Source organism: Leptonychotes weddellii, chromosome X, assembly GCF_054177405.1.
Source record: "Leptonychotes weddellii isolate Sample4059 chromosome X, ASM5417740v2, whole genome shotgun sequence".
Classification (NCBI taxonomy): Eukaryota; Metazoa; Chordata; class Mammalia; order Carnivora; family Phocidae; genus Leptonychotes; species Leptonychotes weddellii.
In genome coordinates, this window is record NC_138385.1 from 73228307 (window position 1) to 73240934 (window position 12628).

At 41.9% G+C, this 12628-nt stretch overlaps 1 long non-coding RNA gene across 1 annotated transcript in view; it reads left to right on the top strand.

Moving 5' to 3' along the window:
- Nucleotides 1-12628, top strand: part of LOC145717866 (uncharacterized) — a 483779-nt gene that overhangs the window by 25576 nt on the left and 445575 nt on the right. The window lies entirely within an intron of this gene.

Below are 12628 nucleotides of genomic sequence, written 5' to 3' on the forward strand. Positions count from 1 at the left end.
AAAATGAAGCCTTTCTGGAGCTTTCCTTATCTGAGTAACAGCAGAAACTTCTGGGAAATGAGGACTGCCACAAATCCCCTCCCCTGGGCAGGATTTATGGCCATGAAGATGGAAAGTCAGCACCACAATGGACCTGCACAGATAACCTTACCTTCCATTAATTTTCACCATCTATTTACCTTCTCACAGTTTGCTGTGCTTGAAGCCTAAAACCCTTTTCCCTCATCTTTTCACATCTCTACGAATGCATTGCTTTTTTGTTAAGACGCTGTATAAGCCCAAGTTCTAACAACTTTTTTGAGTTACTTGTCACTGAGTTCTCCTGGGTGTATGCATGATGCATATGTTAATATACTTCTGCTTGTGTTTCGCTTGTTGAGAACCCAGGATGGGTAGAGGAAAAAAATCTTTTCCTCTCCTGTGCCATTTTGGAAACCTTCCTTGCCCACAATCGAGGAACAAAGAACAAAACTGTTGAGTTTAGTAGTCATGGTTTGCTTATAAATACCTGTTGTCCCAGCAGAAATGGCATAAATAGCCCTTCCAACACTTAGGTTAAAATTCTCCTGCCCTATTATTTTTGGGTTACACAGAGTTAGCACTGCAGGCAGGTGTCCAGTTCTTCCCACTGTACTGCTTCCACCTTGAACTTGGATTGTGTATTCATCTCTCTTTGCACTGTCTAGCTTCCCACCTGGATTGCAAACTTCTATGTGACAGGTGCTGTCTGTGTCTTATACCAGGAAATGTACTTACATTATAGGGTGGTACATACTCACCAGCATCTCTGCATTATTTTTCAATGATGGTCTACAGAAGCTATTAGCAATCAGCCTTGACTTGTATATGTATCACTCTTGAAATGCTAACACTTCAGGGGTGCCTGGGTGGCTCAGTCAGTTGAGCATTGAATTCCTGATTTCGGCACAAGTTGTCATCTCAGGGTTGTAGGGATTGAGCCCCAAGTTGGGCTCTGCATTCAGCAGGAACTCTGCTTCTCTCTCCCTCCAACCTCTCCCCCTCTCCCCCCACCCTGCTCTCTCTAAAATCAATCAGTCAATCTTTAAAAAAAGAAAAATGCTAACACTTCAGTTTTAAAGCATAGCTATTCGGTTAAATGTGAGTAACAGAGCTGTAGTCTAGTTTAATTGTGTAGCCAGTGTCAGTTTCCTGGCCTGGCCCTCTGCACTAGCTGCACCGCCTACCGCCTGCACACATTCTACGCACCAGCAGGAGCAACTCACTGTTTCATAACACCACCCCTTTATTTGTGCTGCAGACTGGGCTTCATTCTCTATATGAATTTCTGCCTGGATGGTCTCCATTCATCTAGGCTAAATTAATTATCTTCTCCTTATGAAGCTGTATCTTTCAGTAAATGTGGGGTCTCAGTTGTTTTAAGGGTCTGCCATTCTAGGCAATCCAGTTTCCTTTCCTCCCCCTACCCCCAAATGAGGGTCTTCTCTCATCTCTTCTTGTACTCTTCATCCTTCTCCTCATCTTGCCTGTTTCACACTTGGGTTAACTTCCCACACTTGCCACTGTCCACGTCAGAACTTTTAGATGTGAGCCTATTCTTTTTGTGTATGTGAAGGTCATTTAAAACAAGACCAAAAGCTCATTTTCTTTTTTTTTTTAAGATTTTATTTATTTATTTATTTGACAGAGAGAGAAACAGTGAGAGAGGGAACAACAAGCAGAGGGAGAGGGAGAAGCAGGCTTCCCACTGAGCGGGGAGCCCGATGCCGGGCTCGATCTCAGGACCCTGGGATCATGACCTGAGTCGAAGGCAGACTCTCAACCGACTGAGCCACCCAGGTGCCCCAAGATTTTATTTATTCATTTGAGGGAGAGAACATGAGCTGAGGAGAGGCAAAGGGAGAGGGAGAAGCAGGTTCCCCACTGAGCAGGGAGCCCGACGCGGGGCTTGATCCCAGGACACTGGGATCATGACCTGAGCCGAAGGCAGACGCTTAACGACTGAGCCAGCCAGGCGCCCCAGAGCTCATTTTCATCATGTCTTCTCCAAGCCATTTGCCAAGAGGATCCAGAGAAGATGTGAAACAGCAGTTTTTCAGGGGAAAGATACATTGAGTACGATTAATCCTTCGCTTTGAGGAAGGAGGCAGATCCAATATTCCTAACTAGTTTAGGATATCTGCTTCCGTGGCTGGTACATATTAAATCAGGGACAGCACACGCCCAGGCTCCTGGCATTTCTTTGCTATCTCTCTTTCTCTCTCTCTCTTTCTTTCTCGCTCACTCTCCTTGGCTTGTACCGAAGTGAAATGTTAAAATCTTTCAATTGGGTTTAAGTTTTATATATTAAAGGATGCTTGGGGAAATTGTCCATGGATACAGTTTTATTAAAAGAAGAGATTCTGCAGGGTGTTATGAGTCCTCACATGTACTCCCTGGCCATCTTTCCTTGCCTAGGTAATAAGCTATAATTTGTCACATGACTGCCCACTGTATATTCTAGGAGTCTTTTAATTATTTTATATCCCTCTCTCTTGGATGGATGAACTTTAGATTATATTTGAAGCAGGATTACATTTGCTCAGTATTCTACTTTGCTCTTCCCAAATCTTTGACTATTGTGTCCTTTGAATATTGTGTTGTTGTTGACATTTCAATAGACTCTGTCTCTCCCTGGGGTATTACATAGCTGATGACCTAGTGAATAGAAAGTCACTTAGTGACTGTCCCTTCCACAGGATTCTTCCAACTCTACAAGTTGTTATGTAGCCCCCATGCAGTTCTTGAACAATCAGGATGTAGAAATCCCTTTTTATATCCCCTTTTTAAGAAACTCGGTCATCACATTTTTTTTTAAGTTTTTTTTTAAAGATTTTATTTTTTATTTATTTGACAGAGAGAGAGAGACAGACATGGAGAGAGCACAAGCAGGGGGAGAGGCAGTGGGAGAAGCAGGCTCCCCGCTGAGCAAGGAGCACAATGCGGGGCTCGATCCCAGGATCGCGGGATCATGACCTGAGCCGAAGGCAGATGTTCAACCGACTGAGCCACCCAGGTGCCCCTATTTTTTTTTTTAAGTTTTTATTTAAATTCCAGTTAGTTAATGTACAGTGTGATATTAGTTTCAAGTGTACAATAGAGTGATTCAGCATTTTCATACAACACCCAGTGCTCATCACAAGTGTACTCCTTAATTCCCATCACCTATTTCAGGCATATCCCACCCACCTCTTTTATTTTTTAAAGATTTTTATTTTTAAGTAATCTCTACACCCAAGATCAAGAGTCCCATGCTCTACCGATGGAGCCAGCCAGGTGCCCCAACCTCTTATTTTTTATAACCATGTTCTATTGAATATGATTCTATCTTATTTATATTTATTAATTTTAAGGGCTTTATTGAGGTATAATTGACATACAATAAACTGCACACATATGAAGAGTATAATTTGATATGTTTTAGCATATGTATGCACACTGAAACCATCACCATGGTTAAGAAAAGGAACATATCCAACAGCTCCAAAAGTTTCTTTGAGGGGCTTCATCATCTCCTCTGCCCTACACCTAACTCCCAGGCAGCCACTGATAACGCATTCTGTCACTCTAGATTGGTTTGCATTTTCTAGAATGTCGTTATATGCTGACTCAAACAGATATTCTTTTTTTTTTTTAATCTGGCTCCTTTCCTCAGTATATTATTTTGAAATTCATACATGTTGTCATATGTATCTCAGCTTATTCTGTTTTATTTTTTAAAAGATTTTATTTATTTATTTTGAGAGAGAGAGAGAGAGAGAGAGAGCACAAGCAAGGGGGAGGGGCAGAGGGAGAGGGAGAAGCAAACTCCCTGCGGAGCAGGGAGCCCCATGTGTATCCTGGCTTTTTAAAGCATATTTTTAAAAAATTTTTAGGGCGCCTGGGTGGCTCAGTTGGTTAAGCAACTGCTTTCGGTCCTGGGAACGAGTCCCACATCGGGCTCCCCCTGCTCTGCGGGGAGCCTGCTTCTCCCTCTGCCTCTGCCTGCCACTCCCCCTGCTTGTGCTCTCTCTCTCTCTGTCTGAAATAAATAAATAAAATCTAAGACAGAGAGAGAGAGAGCCCACAAGCAGGGAGGAGAGGGAGAAGTAGACTCCCCACTGAGCAAGGAGCCCCATGCGGGGCTCGATCCCAGGACCCTGGGATCACAACCTGAGCTGAAGGCAGACACTTAACTGACTGAGCCACCCAAGCGCCCCTCATTCTCTTTTATTGCTGATGTTGGGTGTTCGTGGATACTGGGCAATTGTAGATCTACTACATTTTGTTCATCCATTCGCCTCTTGAACATTAGGTTGATTCTAGTTTTGGTTATGACAAATAGAGCTGCTGCGACTCGTGCTTTCATTTCTCTTGGATAATGCCTGCAAGTGAAACGCTTGCATCATATAGTTGTTATATGTTTCACTCTAAGAAACTGCCAAATTGTTTTCCAAGTGTTTGTGCTATTTTACATCCTAGTGGCAATGTACAAGGATTCCAGTGCCTCCATATTTTTGCAATATTCTGGAATATTAAGAGTGTCACCTTGGAAAAATGGACTTGATATGATTTCTATAATAAAAAGAAAGCTTTTTTTTTTTTTTGTATAGGAGTCCATTTCCATGTGTAGTTGAGACAAATAATAGTATTGTTCTAACAAATGTTACCTGTTCTTAAAATCCAAATTCTTATTACCCTCTTAAAGAAAATCCTATCTCACTGAAAACAAATAAGACAATAAAGTTCAAGTATGGAAAATGAAACCATCAGGGCACCTGGCTGGCTCACTTGATAGAGCATGCAACTCTTGATTTGGGAATGTGGGTTCGAGCCCCATGTTGGGAGGCAGAGATTACTTAAAAAAATAAGAAAATGAAACCATTGATTTATATTTAAATAGCTAAGGTATTTTAACACGTATTAGGAATAATTTTTGAAAACTTGTATGACAAGAGGACAGATGATAAATTTATCACCACATTTTTTGGTTTGAAAAGTAAAAATAAACAAACATTCAAAGTGTTCAATGAACACATTTCTTGGTGATCTGTAAGTGATCACCAGTCCTGCTCCAGTAAAGAAATAGGCTTTTCTATATGTCAAACTCATTTGGGGCAGCAGGGCTAAGGAAATAAGTCACAGACCAAGCCATTTCATGAGCTTTTCTTTGCTCAAGGATTATTGTTCAGAAAATGCACAGAAATGATTCTGTGTCTCTAGTACCTCACTGTGGATTTTACTTTGGAACATTTGTACAAAACATAAAGCTAGCACCTTCACATCTGGTCGTATACTGCTCAAATAACACGGGGTCTAACTGGTGAATGATGCAATGTACCTAACACCAGTCTCCCTTCCAGAACGTCCTTGGGTCCTTGGGCTTTACTGTTGATGGCTTTCTGGGTCTAGTAACCTTGAGGCAAAATCCCTTTGGTAGGTCAGTAAATAAAATGTTTTTATTGCATTTGCTGGTGCAAATAGAGCTAGGGCAATGATCCAGGGCTTTGGGCTGTTTAAAAGCCCTAAAAGTCTTGGAAGTCATTCCACAGTGGGACAATGTCTTACCCTGCTACTGTATTGTATTCCATCAGTTCCAATGAACCCTTTAGTCCGGTTCCTAGAGAACGCTGATGTGAATGGATCATGCCCAAGATGATATGGAACATCTTAAAATTATGAAAAACTGATACAGATAAAATCTTTTCAGTATTTTAAATTGTTGTGAGAAAAAAATATTTTTTAAGACTTTATTTATTTGAGAGAGCGAGAGAGAGAGAAGGTGAATGGGGGGAGGAGCAGATGGAGAGGGACAAGCAGACTCCCTGCCGAGCATGGAGCCCAACGCAGGGCTCGATCTCATGACCCTGAAATCTTGACCTGAACCAAAATCAAGAGTTGGACTCTTAACCAACTGAGCCACCTAGGTGTCCCAGAAAAAATATTTTTTTAAAGATTTTGTTTTGTTTTGTTTTTAAGTCCTCTCTATGCCCACAACCCTGAGATCAAGAGTCACACGTTCCACCAACTGAGCCATCCAGGTGCCCCTGTGAGGAAAAAATATTGTAAATGCAAGATATAGTTGTTTAAAAGTGATATTAGGTGGAAGAGATCTTTTTTACTCAACAGCAGAGAGGAAATACAGATTGTAAGTATTTTTGTTCTCTTGCTTAGCATGAAGTTAGAGGAGCATTTCCATATTTTATGAATTCTTTGTAATCACTTTGCAATTGTACAACAGCCCATCAGACGCATATATTGACTTATTTTACACGTTTCACATTTATTTGTTCTCATGTCTTTGCAACTTGAATTAATGCTGTAATGAAAAAATGTGTAGACCAAAGCTTTTCTAGTATTTGGAATTGTTTCTTTATGAGCGATTCCAAGAAATGGAATTACCTTAACATAAGGAATATTAATCTCTTAGTTTTAATATCAAATGTTACAGTACTTCCCCAAAAAACTGTGCCAATTTGTACCACACCGATGGTAAGAATGTGTGGCATTGAAACCTCACCAGGGGTAGGCACTTTATAATTTTTTTCGTGTATGCTAATTTAATAGAAAAAAACATTGTTCTGCTTTAATTGCATTTTATATTACTGGAGGTGATTTATTCTTAATATTTGCTTGCTTTTGAGTTATCTACTCATGCCATTAAACATTTATATCTTTTGAAGTATCCATGCTTTTATTTATTGATGTATATGAGCTTCTTAGACATTAAAAATATCAACCCTTGGTCTAGCCATGAAAAATTAACCACAAATGAAAACTCAGCACGTCTGCCTGGGACTCTAGTTCTAAAATAATCCTAGGCTGAAACCTCCCTAAAACTAAAACTAAGTTGAAGCTAAATTATTTTGTAAATTGCAGTGTCCTATCGACCTCTTTTCAAAATTTCACACACTACCACTCCTAAAACAATATTCTAAGGAAGATACTTTCTGCTGCATTCATATTTTAGCTATTTGCACCCATGGCCTTTCTGTTTCCCCAACTTAGAATACTTTTTATATTTTATAAGGGATCGTTTGAGGTCAGAGTCCCTATGCCCACAAAGTTGGCCCTGAGCCAGAGCTTAGTGTAAGGCTTAGTGTATAGGAAGTGTAATCAGGATCCTTCTCAGGATCCACATCTGGGGAGGTGAAGGAGCAGGGCCTGGTGGAGGTGAACTGTGCTCGAGACAGAGCAAAGTGCTCATCTCATCTCCCAGGGAGCTCTGAAGCTGGGATGACCCTTTGGAGTTGCTATTGACCCTGAGCTAAGGGGACCAGGCTTTCCACTCTGACCTTGATCAGTCAGTGGATGAGATTTACTCGAGAAAAGGCGCATGACCTTGAGGCAGTTGATTCTTTTTGGCTTTTGGTGACTCCTGAAAAGGCCTCAACTGAGAGATACCAGCCACCAACATTCCTGGCAGTTGGGATAATGAATGTCTCAGTCCTCAAGGTTGATTCTGGGATGATGGATCACAATGGGGTTGAAAACACTGGCAAGACTTAGAATTCTTTGGGGGTGAGGAACTTCTTCTCTGCCATATCTGGTCTTCCACAGGCCTGAGAGGATGAGTGTGGCTTTGTTAAACCTAATCTGGTCTTAGGTCTTCTTTGCATTCTGGGTCCTATCTAAATGCTTTACCTTAGAACTTTGGATGGAGTTCAGGTTCTTCCTGGGACTTAGGATCGCCATTTCTGAGGCTCATGTGGGGGTTCCGTGACTGTAGGCTTTATGTGAATTACACATACTCATCTTATTGCCCCAAGGAGAGGCCTGCACGAGGCCCTCCAGATCTGATAGGATCCTGGGAAAACTTGTTTTCCCAGGACTACTATATATCAAAGTGGGCCTCACATCTTCCATTTCCTCTGACATCCCACATCTTCACTCATTCTGGACCTGATAGTCCTTGATCATATCCTAAATCAATCAGTCTAGAACTTGGATTTTGAAGGAGTTGCTACCCAAGCATTGGCTTAAATGTTTTTATCAGCTTTGAGGTGAGATTTGTAGGCCCTAACAGAAGGTGGTCATTTTGCAGGGTCCTTTCTGTTGGTATTTATTACTATCTACAGCCAGGGAACAGAGAGATGTACCAGAGCCCTCTAGAAATAAAAGATGGTTCTTCTGAGAGCCTAGCTGTATCTATGGTAAGACTCAGTGAATACCTGTTGAAGAATTGTATTCATGGTTAAAAAGAATGCCAAGTGCCACTCAGAGTAGGTAAGGGGGAGTCATGGGAGATGTTAAGGCAAGTGCTAAAGATGGGGACCACCTACAGAGCATCTTAACAGACCTTTCTCCTTGAGAGGGCCCAACCCTACTGCCTCTTCTCTTCCAGATTTCCATGTACTCACACCAAGAGTAGTAAGAAGCATACTGCACTGCTCCTGGTGTCAGAGGAACTGGACTGAACTTTCTCCATGTGCAGCTATAAAGAAATCCGGTAACTTCCCTGAACCTCAGTGTTCTCTTCTGTAAAAATGGGAGCAGTATCCTAGCTTGGTTCTTGTGGTTGTTCTAATGGCATTACTGTATTGCTACCTTAGCTCTTGAGCATCATTGAAGCACAAGGTATTCTGCTTGATTCAGTTTTTCAGATAACAGATCCATCTAGTAGGTGGCATAATGTTACCTGTTTTGAGTGGAAATCTTTTACAAACTACATTATAGGGGCGCCTGGGTGGCTCAGTCAGTTAAGCATCTGCCTTCGGCTCAGGTCATGAGCCAGTGTCCTGGGATCGACCCCACGTCGGGCTCCTTGTTCCGCAGGGAGCCTGCTTCTCCCTCTGCCTGCCACTCTCCTCCTGCTTGTGCTCTCTCTCTCTCTCTGACAAATAAATAAAATCTTAAAAAAAACTACATTATACATTATATATGTTATACATTATAAATCTTTTAGAAACTACACTATACATAATACATTGAAGTTTTTGAAAGTAGTTCACAATAAACAATCTTTTTGATGACTTAGACCACCATTATGAATAGCAGCCATTGTACTTTGATATCATGCGCTCCACATACACTGTGTTTTTTCTCAATTTTAACTTTCTATTGAAATACACTGTACATCCAGAAAATTGCACAAGCTGAACACAGCCAGGTAGTTAGCACCCAAATAAAGAAACAGAATATTACCAGCACCCCAGAAGCCTGACTCACACTCCCTTGTAGTCACTTCGTGTACCCCTCCCATGAGAAACCATCCTCCTGACTTCTAGGAGCACAGATTAGTTTTGCCGTAGATGTTATCTCATTGTAATTGTTTATTTAACAAGAAGAATTTATCATCTTTTCTTAGGCTCTCACAACTTTCATATAATTCAGTACATGATTCTGCTTTATTGGTTAGTTGTTTTCATCAGTTCATTTATTCAAGCTACATTTTTTTAATATCTGCTATATGCCAGGCACTGTTCTAAGAACTGAGGACAAGACGTACATAGTCCTTGCCCTCACCGAATTCACGTAGGGAAGACAGACAACAAAAGTAAACACATAAAAGTACTACAGACTGTCCTAAGTGTTATGATGGGAATCATTAATGTGCTGAGATCGGGAGTAAAGTGAGACACTTTTAAAAAATTTATTCTTATTTATTTTTAAAGATTTTTCTTATTTATTTCAGACAGAGAGAGAGAGAGAGCACATGAGCAGAGGGGAGGAGCAGAGGGAGAGGGACAAGCAGACTCTCTGCTGAGCAGGGAGCCAGATGCGGGGCTTGATCCCAGGACCCTGAGAACATGACCAGCTGAGCCACCCAGGTACCCCATCATTTTTATTTTTCAAAAATTTATTTAAGTAATCTCTGCACCCCAGGTGGGGCTCAAACTCCCAACCCTGAGATCAAGAGTCTCATGCTCTACCAACTGAGCCAGCCACCCCTAGGGAGTAAAGTGAAACACTTTTCATGGAATTGCCTGACATGTGTTTTTAAAGAGTGAGACTGAAGTTGAGTAAGAGCCAGCGGTGCAAAAAGCCAGGGTAAACATGCCCTATGCAGAGGAACAGGAAGCTCAAAGGCCCTGAGTTGATAATAGAGTTTAGCATATTCTAGGAACTGAGATGGGGCCCATGTGGAGGAGGTGTTTTGAACAAGGGAAAGGTAGTAAGGATGAATTTGGAAAGGTGAGCAGGAGAACATTCATGAAGAGTCTTTCAGGGCATTGTGAGGATTTTGGATTTTATTTTCTGAGCGGTTGGAAGCAATTGAAAGATTATAGATAGGGACATATAACGATGTGATCTATGTTCTAGCCCCTGTGTGGAGAGTGGGTGGAAAGAGAGGAATGGATATGAAAGAAGACAAGTTAGGGGGTGTTAAAGACTACACAATGGGAACGGAGTTGCTCACTGCTAAGCCCCAGGTCACCAAACTGAGAGTTTTGGCTGTCCTAAACCAGTCAATCAGGAATTGCCTGACCAAAGTGAGTTAGGTAATCGGCTTGATAAATCCCTACTATCCCCTGTAAGGAAAGTAGTCTTGCAATAACCAATCCGACTTTTGCCTTAGTATAACTTCCTTGTTCCTGCTCCCTTCTGCTTATAAACTCTCTTGCCTGTATAGTTCTTTAGAACTTCTTTCTGCTATCTAGCCTGGATGCCTCCTGATTCACGAACAGCTGAATAAAGCCAAATAATCCTTTAACATTTACTCAGTTGATTTTTTTTATTATTATTCTTTAACAGAGGCTACTGCCGTGGTGCATGTGAAAAGTGCTGGAGGCTTGGACCAAGGTTGAGGTAATGGAGATGGAAATAGCAGTCACATGCCAGACCTATCTTGGAATTAGAATTGACAGGGCTTCCCAGTGAGTTCGATGTGGTGCGTGCGCATATTATGTGTGCGTGTGCTTACCTGTGCATGCACTTGTGTGCGCACTTGCATACGTGCGCATGCGCTTTACGTGCACTGTACGTCCTTGTGTACATGCATACGTGCGCACGTGCACGGAGAGGGGAGGCAGGTGGTGGAGGATAGCTGAGGGAAAGGCGGGAGTTCAGGTTGACTCCTGGGTTTCTCCTCGGAGCAATTAGATCAGTGGTGGAATGGTGAAGCTGCCATTTACCGAGGGGGGGGAAGCTCCTTTTTTTTCCCCGTTCATAAAATTATGGCTTTATGTTTTTCATTGAAGTATCCTCATAAAACCTACTCTAGGACTAGCTGAATGTTTGTTAAATAAATGAATTGAATATCCTTTAAGATCAACTGTTACTTTTTTAAAAAGGTTGGTTTATTTATTTATAAGTAATCTCTGCACCCAAGGAGGGGCTCGAACTCACCACCCAAAGATCAACAATCGCACACTCCTCCGACTGAGCCGGGCAGGTGTCCCCTAAGATTAACTATTACTTTTATTACTGTCACTGTCCTTGCTCTTAAGGCCACACCTTCAGATTTCTTGTTTTTAATCTTATGAGGCCTGGAAAGCCAGGTAATAAAGCCTGTCAACTCCCTGCAATTAAATCTGCAAACCTTTATCAGCATTCCTCCAGTCTTTTTCTCATTCCTTCCAGTTCTTTTTTTTTTTAAGATTTTATTTTTAAGTAATCTCTCTGCCCACCGTGGGGCTAGAACTCACAACCTCAAGATCAGGAGTTGCATAGGAGCCAGCCAGCCGCCCCTCATTCCTTCCAGTTCTGGTAGAACCTGTGCTCTGGATCCTATCTCCTTGAGTATTGTGAAACAACAAAACTCAACGAGTAAGTTTGAGATCTAATTGGCTTTATTAATCAATTCAGGAATCGGGCAGCATCTCATCTAGCAAGCGGAGAGATACTCTGAGGAGTTGTACAAAATGGAAGGTGTTTATAGGCAGGAGGGCAGAGCAAGGAAGTTACTAGCAAAAGAAAAGAAAAAGGATTGTTTCAGGCCAGGCCAGGTTGGCTGCTTTTGGGGGTGGGGGTAGAATGGGGAAGGAAACAACAGGGTTTTTAACCAGCAGATTACACCTCCTGAGTGCTGATCAGGGAATTTCAGATCGACTGTCACAAGGTGACATTCCTGGGAGAGGTTGAGGCTGAAATAAAATTTGGTTTGCTTCAAATGACTTCTTCTTTTTTTTTTTAAATCACTCCACCTTGGGCTTGTTTCTTTTTTAATTCATATCATTTCTGGCTATTTTTATTCCTTTCCTCTCCATCTCTGAACCCCCCTCCCCATTTTTAAAGATTTTTTTTTTTTTTTTAATTTATTTATTTGAGAGAGAGAATGAGAGACAGAGAGCACGAGAGGGAAGAGGGTCAGAGGGAGAAGCAGACCCCCGCTGAGCAGGGAGCCCGATGTGGGACTCGATCCCGGGACTCCAGGATCATGACCTGAGCCGAAGGCAGTCGCTTAACCAACTGAGCCACCCAGGCGCCCCCCCCCTCCCCATTTTTAACCCCTTCTTTTTTATGCTCTCCTTCCATCAAAATGTAAATGTGCTCGTTTCTCCCATTAAAGAGTGATGCAAGAAAAAACTCCCAACAGCCTGAGATCGAAGGGAAGCCATTTTAGATTTCCTTCTGAGTCAGCATGGCTGTGCATAAACTTTGTTTAAACCAAAAGCCTGATTTATGGCCCGCCGGGCATAGGTTGTCCACCTGCTTTGTGAATGAGTAGCCTAAAGGAAAACCATCTTGC